This window comes from Nanorana parkeri, unplaced genomic scaffold (assembly GCF_000935625.1).
Source record: "Nanorana parkeri isolate BGI_ZX_2015 unplaced genomic scaffold, ASM93562v1 scaffold889, whole genome shotgun sequence".
NCBI lineage: Eukaryota > Metazoa > Chordata > Amphibia > Anura > Dicroglossidae > Nanorana > Nanorana parkeri.
In genome coordinates this window covers 450,093-469,957 of record NW_017307157.1, presented here as the reverse complement: position 1 = coordinate 469,957, position 19,865 = coordinate 450,093, and positions in this window count along the sequence as shown.

The window sequence follows — 19,865 nt, the reverse complement described above, 5'->3', positions numbered from 1 at the left end:
GAGCACCTCCTTGAGGAGCAGCGGCCGCACCATTCACAGAGCCGCGTCGGATGCGGGGGGCGGGCGGCTGGCCGGGGGCGGGGGGCAGCGGCCCTTCGCGATGGCATCAGAGAGGCCCGGGGGGCAATTGCCACCCTGCCCCCCGGCCCAGTCCGCCCCTGATATACAGTATATCTATCTTTCTTAGATATTAAGATGGACATGGACTTTACGCCACACCTTCCTAGTAAGCCACACTCACTTTCAAATAAGGCCTAACCCTTGTATTTCACTGCAAAAAGCTCCACCTCCACCTCCACTTCGCACAAATGGAGAAAGCATATGACCCACCATATGTGCCCCATACAAGCATGGAACTGTAGTTCATACATATCTCTGTGCACTTTGTGTGTTGCTTCTGCCTAATGTACAAACACAAACATTTCCCAGCACACTTACCAGCTAGCCTGCCAAAACAAATTGCCGCTTCCAACAATTTGCGTTAAAAATAGAGTTTTTTAGTTGCGCAACTTGCAAAACATGTGGAGGCCACGCTGACTCATCAAGGCTCCTCTGTGTAGTGTGGTCCTAAATCTAATCAATGGGAGCCTCCATCTTGGGGCATATATAGCAATGGATAAATTGGGTGCAGGTTTGCCAGGAGGTAGCCCATTCCTCCTTAAAGGCACAGGGGCACACCAGAAGCACATCACAATGGCAGCTACCAGTTTAAATGATATTAAAAACAACCCAGCAAACACATGTAGCAAGCAAGTCACAAACAAATACAGCTAAATGACAGATAATAGAAGTACAAAAGAAAAGGAGAGCTAAAATTGGCTAAAATTCTCACAACTTGAAACTCCCCTAAAAGTATATATAATGGAGTTACAGTATATAGAAACCTACCCATAGAAACAACTGCAACCAAATTGATTTTACTTGCTATACTGGTAATGACTGATAAGCCAGTTGCAGTCTAGGACATTTTACCGTACACATCTTTACATGGAACTGAATAGGGGAAGGGCCTATTCTATCACATGACCTGACATTTTTTCCTGATTCAAACTTAAATAGATATTCCAATAAGGAAAATTGTCTACACATAATGCACTTTTAGTTCTAAAATGTTTTACTGTGAACTCAGAAAACAGTAATTGTTTTTCACAGGAAGAATGGTGTTTTTAAAGTTGCATTGTGGTTGTCTAATGATACCAGTTCATATTCCAACAATGTTTAGTAGAATATAATTTATTTGATTTTTACTATTATGGGAATAGTTCTAATTTTGGTGAGCACCTGGAAATTTGAGACGACAAACTTGTGCTACATTCGATAGTTATTTCAATCTGAAATGTTTTCCATATCTTTGCCACATAAATTGTGCTACATTCGATAGTTATTTCAATCTGAAATGTTTTCCATATCTTTGCCACATTAGAAACCAGAATAAAGTTATCAAAGAGAACCACATAGAAGAACATAAGTACATACAAGTAGTCTTGTAAGTGAAAGCACAATGTCAGCCACAATAGAAATCACACAAAGGAATTCAGTGCATGTCTTTCTCCTTTTCTGGGTGCCACCATCTTTGTTTCTCCTTGTTGGACCAGTAAAGCTATTCATCTCTTGCTTCAGTAAGAATGAAGTGTGATTAATTGGGGGTACGCAGGTCATCCACTGCTCATTCTCCATTGTGAAAATCTGACATATCGGATCTGAGGAACAAGGATGGGCCTTTCATTTGGGGCAAAGGAAAACTTGTTTCAGATAGGTACTTCACAAAAATACTTTCGCTGGGATTAAGTATAAGGAAATTAGAACAATAGTGTCTCTCGTATTTTCTAAATGCAAGCAAATAAGTAGAGAATTTGATCCATGGGAATTATCAGACCCAAAAATAAATTATAAAAGTAAGCAAATACAGCAAATGTATAGTTATACACTATTATTTTTGTTGTTTCAGGACTGGACTAAGTATCCAGATAAATGTGTTCAAAGAAAACAAGAGGGAAGGTCCTGCATTTCCATGGATTCAGTCCAACGTGTTTCCACCATTCCGTGCATTCAGGAGACCATTTCCCCTGTTAAAGTTGTACCCTCTACTCCCTTAAATGAAGTTCCAATGACAGAGGAGGCATGTGATGTCAGTGCTTGGCCTAGTCTCTTCCAAAACAAAGAAATATCTGTGAATGAGGTGTATCCATCTTTCTCTCCGGACTCTTCCCTGCTTGATGAGGAGGAAGGACAAAATGTAACTGAGGTGGATTGCCCAACTGTCTATTTTTCATACAATGGGACTTACTTTGTTAATTCAGTAGAGAGAGAGGGTTAGTTTAACATGGAACAAGCTGCTAAAAGATACCTAATCTGTGAAGGGGATATAATGATATTCATAATGTATTGCATTCAGATCTGCCTGAGCGGCTTTTTAAAGTTGAGTGGGCTGAGTGAAACTATTAAATCATAGAAATGAACATTGATGAGTAACATCAAACTTCAGACTAAACACAAGACACATACTCTTGTTAAGTGAGTTGGTCTTTATTTGTATCTGCACCTTGAATACACTGTGTGGGAGAGAATGTTCTGACCCTAAGATGTTTGGGGTTTAAACAAACGACTATATGTGTCATAATACTGCTTCAGTTTGATCCAGTAATGGACTCACCCACGACTAAACAGACCGTGATTGTAAATATAATTTCACCTGCTGCAGAACAATGAAATGTGTAATAGACGCGGTTAAGTATTGGCCTAGTGAGTATGGTGCAACTGTTTAGAAGAAGAGAGAAGAAAAAAAGACACAAAATAGAAGGGGGATATTCCACAAAGGACCAACAATAATGTTACATTAATACTCCTTTCATATGGGCACCATGTATTGAAGATGGATGCCACATATGTGACATCGGTGTCCGTTCAGATTTTTCCTCCATTCAGGTATGGAGGAAAAATGGACCCATGCAATCAGTATGAGTGGCCGAATGTATACGGATGTCCACCTATAGCCGCCCACATCCATTCAGATCAGTAAAAGCAGACCCGGATACAAACGTTTTGCATTCAGTGCACTGGACCTGGACAGACTCAGAAGTTGGTGTACATAGATGGACATATATCTGCTCACATCTGGGCACCCATAAGGGATGTATTGCAGTCTGTTTTTTTATTCATCTAATCACAGGACAAAAATGGACTGACGGAACGCCTGTGTGATAATGGCACTTAAAGGTCCACTTCTTACATGGCTCACCATCTTAATTGCATCATTAAATCTCTTCTTTTTTTTTTTAAAGGGAGAAAAGGTTAGCTTATAGCCATCTTTTGCCCACAGGCAAGAGTGCCATCAAAATCCTTCCAGCAAGATCCTGAGAATGTTGAGAATCCCAATGAGAAGCCACTCATGCACTGTACTGGAGCTTTGTATCATAAATTTGGAATATTTAGGCACTAATGAAGAAGCAGACCTTGCCTTCTGATGCCAAAGATCATATAGCATTTGTTTAGAGTGAGATAGCCTAGGTTTGGCCCTCCAGCTGTAGTGAAACTACAATTCCCATAATGCATCTGGAATCATCCATGGGAGTCATGCCTGTGGCTAGCAGTCTTGCAATGCCTTATGAGACTTAGGGGACATAAGAAGTCTGACTACCTTGTTTAAAGGATAAGATTTTGTGATCGTTGTCTTTAAGACTTGAAATCATGTTTTTATTATGCATAATATATGTCATTTTAACTGAAAAAAAAGTATAAACCTCTGTAATACAGTTTCAGGATAGCAGTTAGCCACACACATACTTTGCTTTTGTGTTAAAGGATTAGGGATCTTTGCGAGATTCAATTTGTTGATAACCTAGTGCAAGTATTTCTGCAATTTACATTAAAATACAATTATGTAACATTAAACTGTATATAATTAAGCTTTGAGCTTTGATTTAATATCTCTGACTCATGAGATACTTACAGCAATAATGTAAATTAGAGTAAGTGTATGGTTTCAAATCTGTGCTATGCATAAATGCCTCCTTTTTTTTTTTTTTTTTCCTTTTCTATCCTGGGTCTTAGAGATCCTAAGAACCATAAGAAAATCACAGTTTCTACACTAGCCAGGATCATTTCTAATATGAAATAAAACCAGGACCCTTCATAAATATTAACTGATAAACTCTGCCTAAAATAGCAAGTTTGAAAATTGATAATCTAAAACTGAGTTGAAATATTTAAACTGCCTAAAAATCCCCTACCCCCAGTCCCAGTGTAAGGCACAGAGCTTCTGGGTGTTAAGACTGTAGACTGAGAACTTTGTGTCCCCCACTGTCAACCTGACAGTGAATATTGAGAAAAATGCAACCAAGACCACTGTCATACATGCAACACCTTCAGCAGTAGGAGCTGGCTGCTTGCCTAGGAACAAGCATAAGGCTAAGGCTTGGTAATTTCTCTTTTGTATTAAAGAAGAATTTCAGGCAGAATAAATCTTAACCCTTGCAGTGGGGCTACCACCTCACTGCAAGGGTTAAGTGCTCGTTTTCATCTAGGGTCACAAATAACAAGTCTATAAAGATAAGATAAAGAATCTCTTAAAGAACATTTGAGCAATTCCACTGAAGATGTAGGTATGGAATACTTGACTTCCTGTAACACAACAACCCATCTTCAGGTCAGAGAGACCACAATTTGTCAAACCTTAGCTGACTCAAATTGTAATCCAAAGGGTACACAGAACAGGTCCATGTTTGAGAAGATGCTCACAACATACAGTGGGGGGAACTTATCATAGCAATTGCGAGTGTTGGAATGCACGGAATATATTTGCACCAGATTTATGATGCTAGTGTAATGTTGTTGATAAATGAGGTTTCATTTAGACTCCAGGAAAGAAGACTCGTAACTACAGGCAAAAAGCTTAACTATCGCATCTTGAAGAAGTGTTCATGGGAACTTCTTAACCTCCCTGGCGGTATTCCCGAGTCTGGCTCGGGGTTAATTTTCAATGCTAGGAGCGGTAACCCCGAGCCAGACTCGGGACTGCAGAGAAAAGTGACACTCACCTTGTCACTGCGATCCCGCGGCTTGTGATGTGCGAACTTGGTACTCTATTGACTGTGGTACGGATCAGGCTGCGCCCCCAGAACAGCACAGTCACATGCACAGGATATAAATGGAACACCGGCACTCCCATTACAGATATGATGCCTCTTTATTGACGTATGTGACATATCACACAAATGCAACGTTTCAGGGTCACACAGGATCACCTTCTTCAGGCAAGACATGTGATACAGTGCAGGTAAAATCAACACACAAAGTGAAACTGTTCTGAACAAGCATCAGAGAGCAGGGAGTATCTAGCTAGAGAATATACTAAGTAGAGACAAAACAGGAGGAGGGAACAGAGGAACATACCAAAGCACTCAATAAACAGCATACTCCCCAATTGGTATGATCAGATATCACTATATTAATAACATAATGCAGCAAAGTGCAACAGCAATAAAGACATAGGGGGGAATTTATCAAAACTGGAGCAGACAAGATCTGGAGCAGTTGCCCATTAGCTTCTCTCTTCAGTTTGCTCAGGTAAGATTTGAAAATGAGACACAGAATCTAATTGGTTGCACTGCAAATCTGCTCCAGATTTGATACATTTCCCCCATAATATGTGGGACAGAAAACCTAAATCTTGATCTGTATCTCTTTCAGACCGGTTCAGTAATCCAGAAATAAACCACTCCTGCACTTTGGCTTCGGGAACTTCCTGTAATAAGGACCGGGCACTGATGCTTTTTTTAAAAAATGATTATTTATTATTGGTATTTATATAGCGCCATTATCTATTGAACTGTGGCATGGCGCCATCCGTGCTGTCACTAAAAGCACCATCAGCTGTATCGCGTGGTTTGTGCGCTGTATGGAGTGTAGGTGATTCTCTAACGCTATTTACACAGTGCACATTCACATCAGTCCCTGCTCTCAAGGAGCTTACAGTCTAAGGTCCCTATTGCACATGCATACATACGAGGGCCAATTCAGGCAAGAGTAAATTAACCTACCAACACATCTTTGGAGTGTGGGAGGAAACAAGAGTACCCGGAGTAAACCCATGCAAGCACAGGGAGAACATGCAAACTCCTTGCAGATAGTGACCTGGCTGCGAATCGAACCAGGGACCCCCCAGGGCTTCAAGGCAGAAGTGAATCAGATCTACACTGTTTTTTATATTGATTCATAATCCAAATCATAAGTATCAATATTAGGTTCATCTGGCTTTGGGTACTAAATAACCTTTTTGTGTGTAGTGTTTCTTAAAAAAAACAATTGCAGAGATTATGCAGGTACAACCTATGTGACAGCTGCTATAGTCAGAAAAAGAGGGATTCCCTATCTGATTATCCACTAGCAGAAATAAAACTATTAGATCAGACTAAGCGCTCGCCTGGGAAGTAATATTGAATCAGGATTTTTTTTTTTTGACAATGTAGTATAAAATGTAAGGCCTCATGAACACACAACGCAAGAGCAAACAAATGAGCCTAATGGTCTACTTTAATTATAGAGCTTTGCTCTATAAGACATAAAAGACAGCAGGGGGAATTTATCTAAACTGGAGCAGACAAAATCTGAAGCAGTTTCCCAGGGCAACCAATCAGCTTCTCTCTTCATTTTTTTCAATTAAGATTTGAAAATTAACGAGAGAAGCTGATTGGTTGCCATGTACAACTGCTCCAGATTTTGTCTGCTCCAGTTTTGATAAATTCCCCTCAGCCAATCGTAGCCCCTGGGGATTATTTCGTTATTATTGGTTGGCAAGAGCACCAAGCAGGTGCAAACAATGCCAATCTCTACTCACTCAGTTAACCTTCTCAGCTGCCAACATCGATCGTCGAAATTTAGAAAACCATCAGCATATAAAGTCAATTAGACCGTAGCACAAACTAGTTAGTATGATACTATTAAAAACATGACTTCTATAAATACATACATGTGGATTATTCAGAAATAGAAATTGTTCAGAAAAAAGTAATTATAAATTCTTCAATAAATTAATTAACATACTTATAGGAGTTCATAGAAAACGAGTATAAAGTCATTATGTGAAGGACTACATAAAAAAGGAAATATAGGTATAATAAGCCACTAATGATGTAACTGATGACCCTAATGTCCATGATCTAAAAACTAAAACTCAAATTTCTAAAATCATCTCTAATAGAACATATAAAGGCTAACACGTTCAATTCTAAACATTAACTCTACATTCTATCCTATATAAAAAACCACCTGAGAATATTTATACTGCTGCAGAAATTTCCAAGCTTTCATTCAGTCCATTGGGTGTCAAACTATTCAACTTAAATATCCAGAAACTTTCTCTGGTGCAAAGTTTTTTAAACCTTACACCTTCATCTCCTGATGATGGGTATCACTTCAATGCCAAAGGCTCTTAGTCCCTCAGGTCGAGCATTATGGCATAACAAAAAATGCTTCGGTACAGATTGGTCAGTTTTATCAATAATATTTCACCCATGTTCACTTATCCTGACTCTTATTGCCCTTATGGTTCGTCCGACATATAATTTACCACAAGGGCAAATCAAACCATAGATGACGTAACTAGTCGAACAATTCATAAATTTAAAGATGGTGTAAGCTTGACGAAGAGCATTCACCAGTTCTTTTTTCCTATGCCCCATGAAATGGCATAGGCCACAATTTGGGGCATTGCACCTTCATTTTATTAGGGGCCAACATGCATTTCAGGGTTCTTGGTTTTCTAAAAATAATGTTGGGATGTTCTGATATCGAATCTCTCAGGATTGGATCTTGTTTCAGTATTCCCCGATCTTTTTTAGAATTCCGGAAATCTGAAAAGCTCTTTTATTAAACTATGTACTAAGTGAGAGGTTGTAATCTTTTAATCTGACCTTGTCTATGCTTAAGGAAAACTCACTCAATGTACTTTTTCTCATAACCTTTATCTAGAAATGTGTTTTTTAGAACTAATCCTTGATCTTCATAATTCTCTATCCTAGTACATGCTATCCCAAACTGGCCCTCAGGGATGTTGTGAATCCAACTGGGTTGATGTATACTATCAGCAGGAATATAGGAGTTCCCTCCTGTTGGTTTAACGTGAGTTTTGCATAGAATTTTACCCTCATCATCAAAACTCAACTCCAAATCCAAGAATACCAAGGATTTTTGATCAATAACGGAGTTAAATTTAATACAAAAAGGATTATCATTACAATAATGAACAAATTCTTCTACCCTATTCATGGTACTATCCCATATAAGGAGTATGTCATCTATATAACGCCAGATTCGCTACGAAAGGGTTATGGGACCAAATGAACATGGATTCTCAAAAACCCATAAAGAAATAGGCATAACTCGGGGTGAACCTGGCCCCCATCGCTGTGCCTCTATTCTGGATATAGAAGTCACCCAAAAAACTGAAATAATTATGTGTTAAAACGAATTCGATGGACTCCAAAATTAAGTTGGCCTGTTCTGAGTAAAAAGTGCCAGATTCCCCTAAAAAATGCTGGAGCCAAAACCATATTCGATAGAGGTGTATAATGATGATACATCCAAGGATGCCCAAATGTAAGTGGTATTCCACTTGTAATTGGCCAGGATATCCAATGCATGGCCTATGTCTCACATAAGAGGGCAAATCCCATAGTAGGGGTTGTAAAAAAATGGTCTAAATATCCTGCCAAGTTATAGGTCATGATATCAATCCCCACAATAATGGATCTACCTGGAGGCTTCTCAGGGTCCTTATGTATCTTCGGGATGTGATAAAAATGGGGTGTGACTGGATGTAGAATATTTAAATACTTAGGGGGTTATTCACAAAGCTGCCGAGGGCAACCGTGTGAATAACCAACCCGAAGTGAAGTGAGCCGAACGCTGTTCGGCTATTCACTTGAGGCTTGTACGGCTGATTTCAGCCGTACACCGACAGAAATCGGCCGTACATCGGCTTGCTGCGGCTGGCTTCGGGTCGGCCGAACATGCTCAGCAGCTGTCAGAATACAAAAAAAAAAACTTGCAGATAGCAAAGAAGCTATTGCTTCCTCTGCTATCTGCCATCATTTAAGGGGGGTGCTCTCTCCCTCGTGCATTACAATGAGAGCTTAGCAGAGCCGGAGGTGAGATGAAAGCTGGCTCTGCTGAGTTCTCATGGTACTGACAGTTCAGCGTCCCCTGGTTACCAAGTCAGTACCATACTGGCTTGTTGCTGAGTTATTCCACCCTATGGTGTGATCACCTAGCTCCCCATCTGTGTATCTTGCTGTTTGCTTCCTGATCCCGCATCTGGACTCCCTGTTGCCGACCTTGGACTGACTTTCGTCCCTGAACCCTTGCTGCCCGCCTCGACCCAGATTAGACCTTGACTTCTCTTTTGGATTGCCCCTTTGTACTTCTGCCTTCGGACGCTTTTTCAAGCACCATTTTTTCTATATCAAGTACATAAGTGGAAATGTTGCTTATTTTAATGGTATTAGATGACATCCTGTCAGCTTTCAGTCCATCTTTCTCCCTCTTTTGCTGGACCTTTCTTCCTCCTTGTTTGCCTCTCCAGTTAAATCTTCAAATTCTCTTTTCTTTCTTGTTTTTGGACTCTGAACAGCCTCCAAAAAAAGACCCTGCATCCTGTCTACTTCTATCCTGTCTATTGGGGAGTGATTTTTGTCTGGCCCCTTTTGATTCCCAGTCCTTCTCTCTTTCTTGTTCATCTGCCGCTTCAGACCAAGAAGCATCTAAAGTGGTAATATCTAGATGTACAAATCAATTTGATAATGGAATATCAATATGGGAGGACTCTGTAATTATGTTATTTTGGTCTGGGACCTTGAACCTAATGGGGATGGATTCCTTGGTGACATTCAGATTGCTTTGATCTGTGGGAGGTCTACTACCAACAATCCTCTCATTTTTGTCAGGAACGGTATCTTTATTGAAATGGTTGGGACACCAGGGCTTCCCTCCAACAGGGTAAGTGCCATGACCTCTTGTACCCTTATATTGGGAATTGCTAGGTGGATGGTGGTTCATGTTGTTACCTTTCAATTCAAAGTCTGGATGAACTCCAAAGTTCTTACCTGATTCAATAACGGTATCACCTACATGTGGTAATTTGTACCTTCTCCATATGAATATTTTATCATATGGAGAAGTCAGCTTTGTCCCTTTCAAATTTACTTTCTTTCCTGTTAGTGACCTCTCTCTCAAATTCCGCAACAATTTTTTGTTTATATTAACAAAAATGGCACCTCAAAGGTGAATCTGTAACTTGTAGGTTTTTGACATATGGTATGTAGGTGTCATCCTTTAAATTTTGTGCTAGGGCCCGGTTACTTTCACATCCACCTCTGATAATCATTATTTGGGCTAAACTCAAAAGCCTTTGTCATTGTGCCCACACATGATGTTCTGATGAAGGGGGCGTGCCCCGGAAACGCGTTAACGTCACCACTATACTGGTATCACCTAGTGGACATCTCACTGCTTGTCAGTCCTCACCTCATGACTTTGTGACACTCATGTTTGTGAGTATGATTCGGTTTTCCATTTATGTTGATTGAAATAAAAGTGATCTGCACCAGGAAAGGCGCCCCTCTTTGTGCTTATTTCCTAGATATCTAAGCAGGTCTACACCAAATCCCCCCAAGTGTAGTGCCAGATATGTCTCCTATATATATTGCTATCTATGATGATATAATCATGTAGATATGGAACATTTATTACCAGTGTACCTCCCATTGGCCACCCTTATGTCAGGCCCAGGGACAGATATATGTTGGATTCTTGATGTCCGAGTCCTTAACAAACTATTGGGCAGAAAGGAATCAATTTCAAAGGCCTATACATATTATTTTACAGATTTGTATATGGGCATCATGGTAGCCATTTTGTCTGCTTGCTAGAAGGTCAATGCAAGTTTATTCTTCTTGGACAAAAACTCTCACAGAAAAGTTTAAGAATCTTAGCATAAACATTCTCAGGTCATAAATTGTGGGGTCCAAGACGCACATAAGATAAGGATGCTGCCAGCCTATGTAGGATTAGATTGATGACTTTCATGCCTCTAATGAAGACAATGTACAAGAGACTGGAATGTTTAAAGTTTTTTTTCTCTCTCAATGAATAGAAAGAGGGGCTTATTTAAAAGTTGCCTGATGTAACATTACTATTCATTGCAGTGATAATATTAGCAATAATGTTATTATATTATTATATTCTATGTAGCATCTATATGCCTAATTAATTGATTAATTTCAAGTAAAATTTTATACATGTACTTTATAATGTCCAAACTATATTCATTATATATTGTTTGAGTGTACCTATGTTCGTACCTTTGTACGTATTAGTGTCTATTATTAATATGGGGTTTTTATATTTTAAGTACATAGAATTAAGGGGTATCCACCAATGTATTTTTTTTTATGTGTGAAAAGCCAATGTGTCTTGACCTAATTATTTCACTTTAAAGGAATTTGAGAAAGAATGTTAATGGCTTTGGTTTAGATTTTCTTAAAGTTATATATCTATGAGGAGACTATAAGTCTGAAGGGTGTTATAATCTAATGTTTTTGGAAAAACATTCTAAGGGTATAGGTCGGAAGCTGAGGACGGCTGTCCAAGGGAATTGAACTAAAGAGAACCTGACCATCCCTAGTTTCTGAACTGTGAGAGCTGACTTCTTTCAGACAACTAATTTTGTATTGCTGGTAAAGTATAAATTTCTATCTTTATATTAGGCAATTGATTAGCCACATTTATATCCGAATAGACCATTTAGTTCTTGTAGGATCTAGATTGATATATACATTTGTTATATACATTTGTATAATCTCCAGGAAACTGATTTCAGTTTCTAGTCAATGGTCTAGTCATATATATATTTAATTAAATTGGTGGAAATGTATCTTTACTTTGAATATCGTCTTGGCTTATAGCCAACCCTGTGCATGATGGGACAAATCTTGCCCATGCGCTGTTAAAAGTTTGAGCTTGCGAACATTAGACATGTACACCAGCAAAAAATTCGTTTAGTTTAGTTTCGTTTTGAAAAAAGAAAAAAAAAATTTGTTTAGTTTAGTTTCGTTTTTCGGGTCCGAAATTAATTGGTAGGAATGTTAGGAGAATGCCAATTTTAAAAGCAAAGGAAAAAAAAAAAACTTTAAATATTGGTTGACTTGGCCAGGATTTGAACCTAGGACATTAGCAATGGGAATCCTGTGCTCTATCCACTACACTATAGCCTCTGTACTTTAAGCATAGATGTGTTGTAGAGGTAAAATGGTGTCATTTTTTTTTCCTAATGTCATTTTGCAGCAACGAAATTCGCCCAATAACGAATTTCGGGAAATCGGGAATTTCGGATTCGTTTGCATTCGTCTTAGCTGTAATTCGGAATTCGGATGCATCCGAATCTCCGAATTTCCGAAAATTCGTCCAAAACAAATTTCGGAACGAACCGAATCGCACATGTCTAGCGAACATCTGTTTGCTGGGAGAAGTCACGTGTCAATTCTGAACCTTTTGTTTCCTTATTCTGTGAGCTACTGATAAGATACCCATTGCATTTAAAGAGTTATTTTATTGGTTACATGTACATGTTGAATTAATATCCGGTGGTAATAATTTACACATTGCCTGTGTTATCAAATTGATTGAAATTCTTCGATCCTTATTCTTTGTTTGTCACCAATTATATTTTTATTATTATTCTGCACTGATTTTTAATTAATAAATATATATATATTTTGTAAACGATTGTATTCAGCTTGTCTTCAAGTTAGCGCAAATAAATTTTGATTTGTGGAAATAAGTTGGGAATCTCCTTAATTACAGATCCTTGCTTGTTTTCATAAATAGAAAACTGTTTATCAGAGCAGTATAAACATTCTGACAATTAGTGCACCAAGAAAGTATACAGTAATACTGCAATAATTACAGATGCCTCTCCATAAAGTATTTAAAAGGTTAAGCTGACTCATTTACCATTCAAATCCAGTTCAGTTCACTGCCAGTAATTCTGCACCAATACGAACTTAATGATCTATATTTTGACTTTACAATTGAGCAATCTTAAACCTTTTTATTTACTCTTTTTGTCTATTGCTTGAAACATCTACCACACATTTTCAAACTTGCAGAGTTTTTACGAATGACAAGTTATTGGGTTCTGTGAAAAACCACAGAATGTTTGTACTGTGCCAAATGAGTCAGAACTAAGCTTTGTACCGGATCATAATGTGATTCTAAGAATAAGAAAACAATACCAGTCCACTGGCCGAGGACCCTCCCCTGTTTTGATACTTTTCATTTCGAGAGTCTTTGAGTTTCCAGTTGGTTCTCAGTATGTGCAAGCAATGACCCCTGATGACCTTGGAGGTTCATGTTTGTCTACCAGTTATGTATTGTTCAACATTCATTTTACACATAGAAATATGTCAAACAATGTATGTACCTATACATAACATATATCATATGGCCAAAAGTATCAGGGCACCTGTCCCAGCATAAAGCCCCCCATAAAGTTAGTGGGTTCTGTTTGCATGCAGTTACAGCGTTCCAATTCAAGGTGTTCAGTAGAATTGAGGTAAGGGCTTTGTGAAATTGAATGGCAAAACCATCAGTGAGCATTAATATGGTTAGACATTGAAGTGATCTATTATAAATAAACAATCAGTGATGCGAGGGCTTTGCTTTAGAGCTGCCACTGTCCTGTATCTTTACTGGCAGCTCTAATATACAACCCTGTAGCACTGATTGTTTAATCATAATAGTAAACGAACAGTCAGCTTAAGGTAGGGGCAACTGGGGCTCAGTGCCCATATTTTAGGCTTCAGACTGGGATGGAGCTACAGGCATAAATAATGCCTTTTATTCTGCAATGGGGCCACCGATGCGTACAGGTCCTAGTGCTATATGCATTTGGTCTGCCGGTCAATAAAATACAAATGTTATATTTTTGGTGAGACTGCTTTGACATCTCTCCTGTTTGCCATCTGCATGCCTCTTCTACCTTCAGACCTATCAATACATTTATTTGACTGCATGAATAGAATTCTAATGTGTCAGTTTATATGGCAATGGTTTAATTATGTAAAAATAATGTACTTTTTCTTATGGAAAAGCAGTTCTTCAGCTCCAGCCAAGTGATCTGCATCATCTGCATGAGAGTAGGGATGACCTCAGGTTTGATCTGAACTTGAGTTCATCTGAACCCGAAAAGAAGCTGTCAGTGCTTTTTTTGGGAAAGTTTTATGCCAGGTTACTCCACAGATCTGGAAGAAATACACAAAGCAAACCAAGATTTAAATAGTGCAGAGAAATCATCTCTGCAACACAAGGATGTATATGCGTGTAGGGCTCGTAAATGGGTGGGACTTGTAATGTGCACCGTGGGTCATTGTAGCTCAAAGTCGATCAGCTTAAATCAACGCTGAAAAAGCTTGTAGCTCAGTGTGAATGGGGTCTTAAGACGCGCTGGCGCTGACTCGAGTATAAGCCGAGGGGGGCACTTTTCACCCAAAAAAATGGGCTGAAAATCTCGGCTTATACTCGAGTATATACGGTACTCACAATTAGTAGTACACTACTAAGCCTGAAAGCCTTTGGGACAATAGTATAATACTTTGGTGCTGCTACATAAAACTTGGTCATTATGGAAAGATATTGTCACAATGTAGGTTTTTGTAAGACCATTAGAGTGGGTATGGTATCTGAATGATGGTATTGGGAAAGTGTAATTAGTGTCACTAGCAGGAAGGTGGGTTTTAAATGAGGTGGGTTTTAAATGTGTTCTAAAGTCCCAGCATGTACAATCTGGTTATAACATCAGCATTGTAATAAGAATACATACTATAGATGTTTTTGATAATGCAATCAAAGATTACTTAAGAAAATTCCTTTTATGTAGTGAGCGTGCCTTCCGTCTGCCCATCACTTTCAACAACTTCCAGGATTCTCAGTGTGCTTCATGTCTCTTTCCCTGCTGTCTGATGTGATGCAATCTTGATTTCTCAAGACTACATATCCCACCATGCATTGCTTTCGGCAAACAATGATAATATTACATTGCTCAGATATTGAGGTGTAGTGCACTGAAGAAGTACATCCTATGGTCATCTACAATAAGAACATTTACCAACTTCTAGATAGATATGGTTATCGGATATGGATACTAGTATCGGTGCCGATGCTGAGTATTTGGGCAAGTACTCGTACTCGGCCAAATGCTCCGATGCCTAGCCCGATACTTGAGCTTCCAGTATCAGGAAGCCTGGCAGCGAGTCATTACACACTGCTGCCTTCCTAATTGGCCAGGAAGCCGGCTCCATGCTCCCTCGTAACCGGCTTCCCGGCCAATCAGGAAGCAGGGCAGCGTGTCATTACACGCCCCCCGGCTTTCTGATTGGCAAGAAATATGGCTTCATGCTTCCTCGTCACCTGATGACAAGGGAGCATGGAGCCAGCTTCCCGGCTAATCAGGAAGCCGGGCGCCGTGTAATGACGCGTTGCCCAGCTTCCTGATAGGCTAGCTTCTCGACCAATCGGGAAGCCGGGCAATGCGTCATTACATGGTGCCGGCTTCCCAATTGGCCAGAAAGCCGGCTCCAGAAGGAGAGGACACCCAGAACAAGAAATCCACATGACTATAAACGTGCCCGGTAATCCTCAAAGTTAAGAGTAAAAAAAACCTTTGCAAAAGGCGACAAGAAGGTATGTACATCCAATGTGTTTGAGGGGTCAGGAATCCCCCTTCGTCAGGGAATTTGGCCAAATGCTGAACTGTTGATAAAGATCTTTTCACACCAAGGATTTCCACTCCTGCATTGGGAAATAGGATTGTGTGTAGGGGCTGTAAGTTTAGAGTCCATCAATGTCCTGTTGCTCATTGCTTAAACCCTGATGAATGGGGATTTCTGACCACCGAAAAGCATTGGCTGTGCATATCTTTTTGATGCCATTTGTAAAGCCAAAAACATTTTCTGGGACTCTTGAGATGATTACCTGGAGTTCTTTTTTAGTCTTCATTCACAAGCATGACATACAAACCAGGGCTGATAAATGTTCCCTACACTATCAAAAACCAAAAAAAAGTTTACTTTTTAGATATTCTTTAAAATTCCACCAGTCAAAACTATCGATTTCCAGCAGAGTTGCCCTTTACGTTTTTGGGAGAATCAGATATAATCACTTGTCTACTCTTGTTGTCACTGAGCAAGTGAAAAGAGAACAATTTGTTCATGGGGAATTCCATGTTGTTATCAAAACATTCATCTTCTAACAGCTAACCACACATTTGCAAGTACATCTGTGATCACTTCACAGTACCTGTAAAGCTTTCAAAATTAGAAAATAACATGTTTTTAAAGGAGAACTATAGGGTCAGTGTTTTTCCCCATAGTTCTCCTTAGGGTAACGGGAGGACACAAACTAGCGTCCTCCCGTCACCCTAAGCTCAGTATACAGCTCGCGGTATACTGAGATGCCGCACCTGGAGCGGATCCCGACGTAGACGACGGGATCCGCCCAGCTGCGTGAGTGACAGCTGGCTCTGCCTACCTAGAGGCAGAGCCAGCTGTACCCGCCCCCTTCCCCGTCCGTTCCGCCAGTCAGCGCTGGCAGATCGGAGCGGGGAGAGGGGAATCCAGCCCCTCCCCCTGTCACGGCAGAGAGCCGTGACAGGATCGAGAGGTGAGGGAACCCGGTATGTGTTCCCTCACCTCCCGATCTACTGAGCCGACCTGTGACAGTCTCATTGTCACAGGTCGGCTTAGAACTATGAGGTGAGTGGAAATCACTCATCTCATAGTTCTCCTTCAAGTGTTTTTCTGGGTATTATCATGTACATTAGGGGTAAACTGAGATGATGAGGGCAATCTCACTTGCTGCTCCAGTCCAAGGAACCCTGGAGAATGTAACAGGTGCCCAAGGATGGGGAGTGGCACAGGTGCCGGAAAATAGCGTCGTCTGGTATGCAGGGATCAGTGGAGCAGTCATCCCCCAGGCAGGAAGCAGGTGAAGAATGCAGATCTTTGATGGTGAGGTCCAGGTCAAGCCGAGTGAGCAACAATCAGGCAGTGGGGTATGGGAACAGCAGACAGGAGCATAGTCAGGGACAGACAGGGACGGTAGCTTAAGGCCAGCACAGTACAAAACAGCAGGAAAGAGCGTAGTATAGAATGAGCTGGGGGCAAGAGTACAGAAGAGGGTGAAGGCAAGCCGGGTCAGTAATGGGAGGTCAGGATCAGGATGCAGGAAAACAGGAAGTTCGGTAGCAGAGAACAGCTGAAGATCACTCAGCATGGAGGCTAGAATGTCACAGCCTTAAATAGCCTGTTTGGCACCACAGTTCATAAAGACGGTGTCCATGCGCACGCTGAGCAATCTGCACACAGATGCACGTGGCCGTGCACAATTTCATGTGCCAGACTGTTTCATGTGCCAGACCACGCACATGCGCATGTGCTCGCGCAGAGGCTGGTTCTGGCTTCCTGATATAAGCCTATTTAGATGCTGGGGCCATACATTTTTATTTTATGGGCATCAGGACAGAGAGAGAAAATCCCCATTAAATTGAATAATGTCACTTTGGATGCATAAGTTCCAGGTTGAAAAAACAGATGCTCTCCGCTGATGGAAGTTCACCAATAGTACCCAAGGAGGTGGCCACATGGGGACCGGTATGACTTACCCTCCACTTTACTGCTGATGGACTGCCTTGGGTTTTTACCGGCAACCCCTACCTTTATTCAAAGGTTCTTACATTATTTTTCAGTATATTGAAAAACTTCTCTGCTATTAATGTTGTCTGGTTATTACTGGGAAATTATATGTTGTGGTGCCATGCACCCAACTAAAGGGGTACATCAGTATAGTGTGCCATTTTTTAAAATTAAATACTATATTCATCTTGTTTTGCCTTTTTTTGCATATCAGCACTGTAACCACTTTCTGTCTATATTCACATACCTTCCACAACCACAGCATTTCATTTCTCAGGGAAGGTTTCCCTAGAGTGAGAGAACAGTGGAACTGTCCTGTGCAAATGAGCGTCCACTCTATAGACTCCACCAGGGTTGCATGTGACATGGTGGGAATGAAGAACAATTGGGAGACAGGGACAGAATGTTGTCACTCTATAACAGGAAGTTCCTGCAGAAGGACCTTCATAGCAGGATCACCAGGTATTTTATTAATAAGAGCTCAATGTAATTCCACTCGCATACGAAAAAATTAACTTACCCAGAGCATTCCCCTATTCTGCCAATTGATGAGCAATTTACTGATTGAACATGTGGGCTTTTGGTGAAGGAGAGGGATCGAGTGAGATTTGTAAATATTGCAGGAATACTGGGTGTGGGGATAAAAAAAGGGGTAACTTCCTTTATTTGGGGGTAAATTGACATCAGTTGAAATGGTTTCCAGCTCTGTCTAGCAATCTATCTTTGTAAAGTTAAAGGATATCCAAAGCCAAAACTTTTTTGTAGTATACATACAGTAGGGGCTTCCGGGTTCCGGCGCCTAATGAGATAGACGAGCGGCCCCGAGCTCCGTCCCGTTACCTCGATCCGCCCTCGTCCCGGAGCACCATCCGATCACAGCTGACAGCCAGTTCAGCCCCGATACTTACCCGACCATGGATCGCTATCTCGATCGCCAGCCGAAGGCAAGCAGGTCGCTAATGAACCCTCTCTCAGATGACAGTGCCACATCCAACATGGCGCCTGAGATAATGCAGCAGGAAGACACACACGAGGCTGCAGAGGGTGAGTCATTACAGCTAACACCAACGCTCCCAGCCCTGGATTACAGGCAAATAGCAGCTGAAGTCACTAAATGCCTGAAAGCTGATATGGTGGCCATAATTGCTGACACTTTACAGCTCCACATGGGTAAATTGAATGCCACCCTAGAGGCCCAGGCGCAACGCATGCAAGTCGTGGAACAGCGGGTAAGCGAAGACCATGCAGTCGATTCGCAGTGCAATAATACAGCCATCACTACCCAACTACATGCATTACAAGATAAGGTGGAGGACTTAGAGAATAGATCGCGCCGTAACAATCTGAGAATCATAGGCATTCCAGAAGTGGTGAAGCCTATTGATTTGCGTCACTATTGCTCTACAATCATACCCAAAACTTTGGGCCTAATTGACCTTTGCAGGGTGGAAAGGGCGCACAGACTAGGACCACCCAGAGATGATAACAAGCCGAGGCCAGTCATAGTACGTTATCTAGACTATTATGACAAGCAATCTATCTTCCAAGCATATCGCACGCAACGCAACCTGGTAGTGGATGGCCTGCGACTACTCCTATTTGCAGATTACTCTGCTGCAACGACCAAAGTAAGGAAAACGTTACATGACGTATGCCAGGCGTTGGTTCACAAACGTATTAAGTTTGCGTTGCAATACCCTGCAATACTACGCTTCAATACCACCGACGGCAAGGCTTGGAGTTTCACCTCAGCCACCCAAGCTCAGAGATTCCTGGATTCCTGGGATGCGCCAACATCCTCTTCCCCGATGAAAAGTCCTCCAAGGAAGAAAAAAGCATGATCAACTCCTAGCTGCACGGTGGCTATTTCTTTCTCTACTGGCTGGTGCTAAACTGCACCTGGTGCTCTGGATACAAACACTTATCTGCACACCTTGCTCTGTTCCCTACTTTTTACTTGAAAGGCTCTACACTTATTGCTGCACAGTGCGGGAAAAGTGCGCCCGATGTTACACCGGGGAACGGGACGGGGACGCCTCCTCCCTCCACTTGCTCGAACCTGTTGCTGACTGGCTTTGTGGGTAGCACAGTTATCCCCACCTGCAGTCGGCCTATGTACTC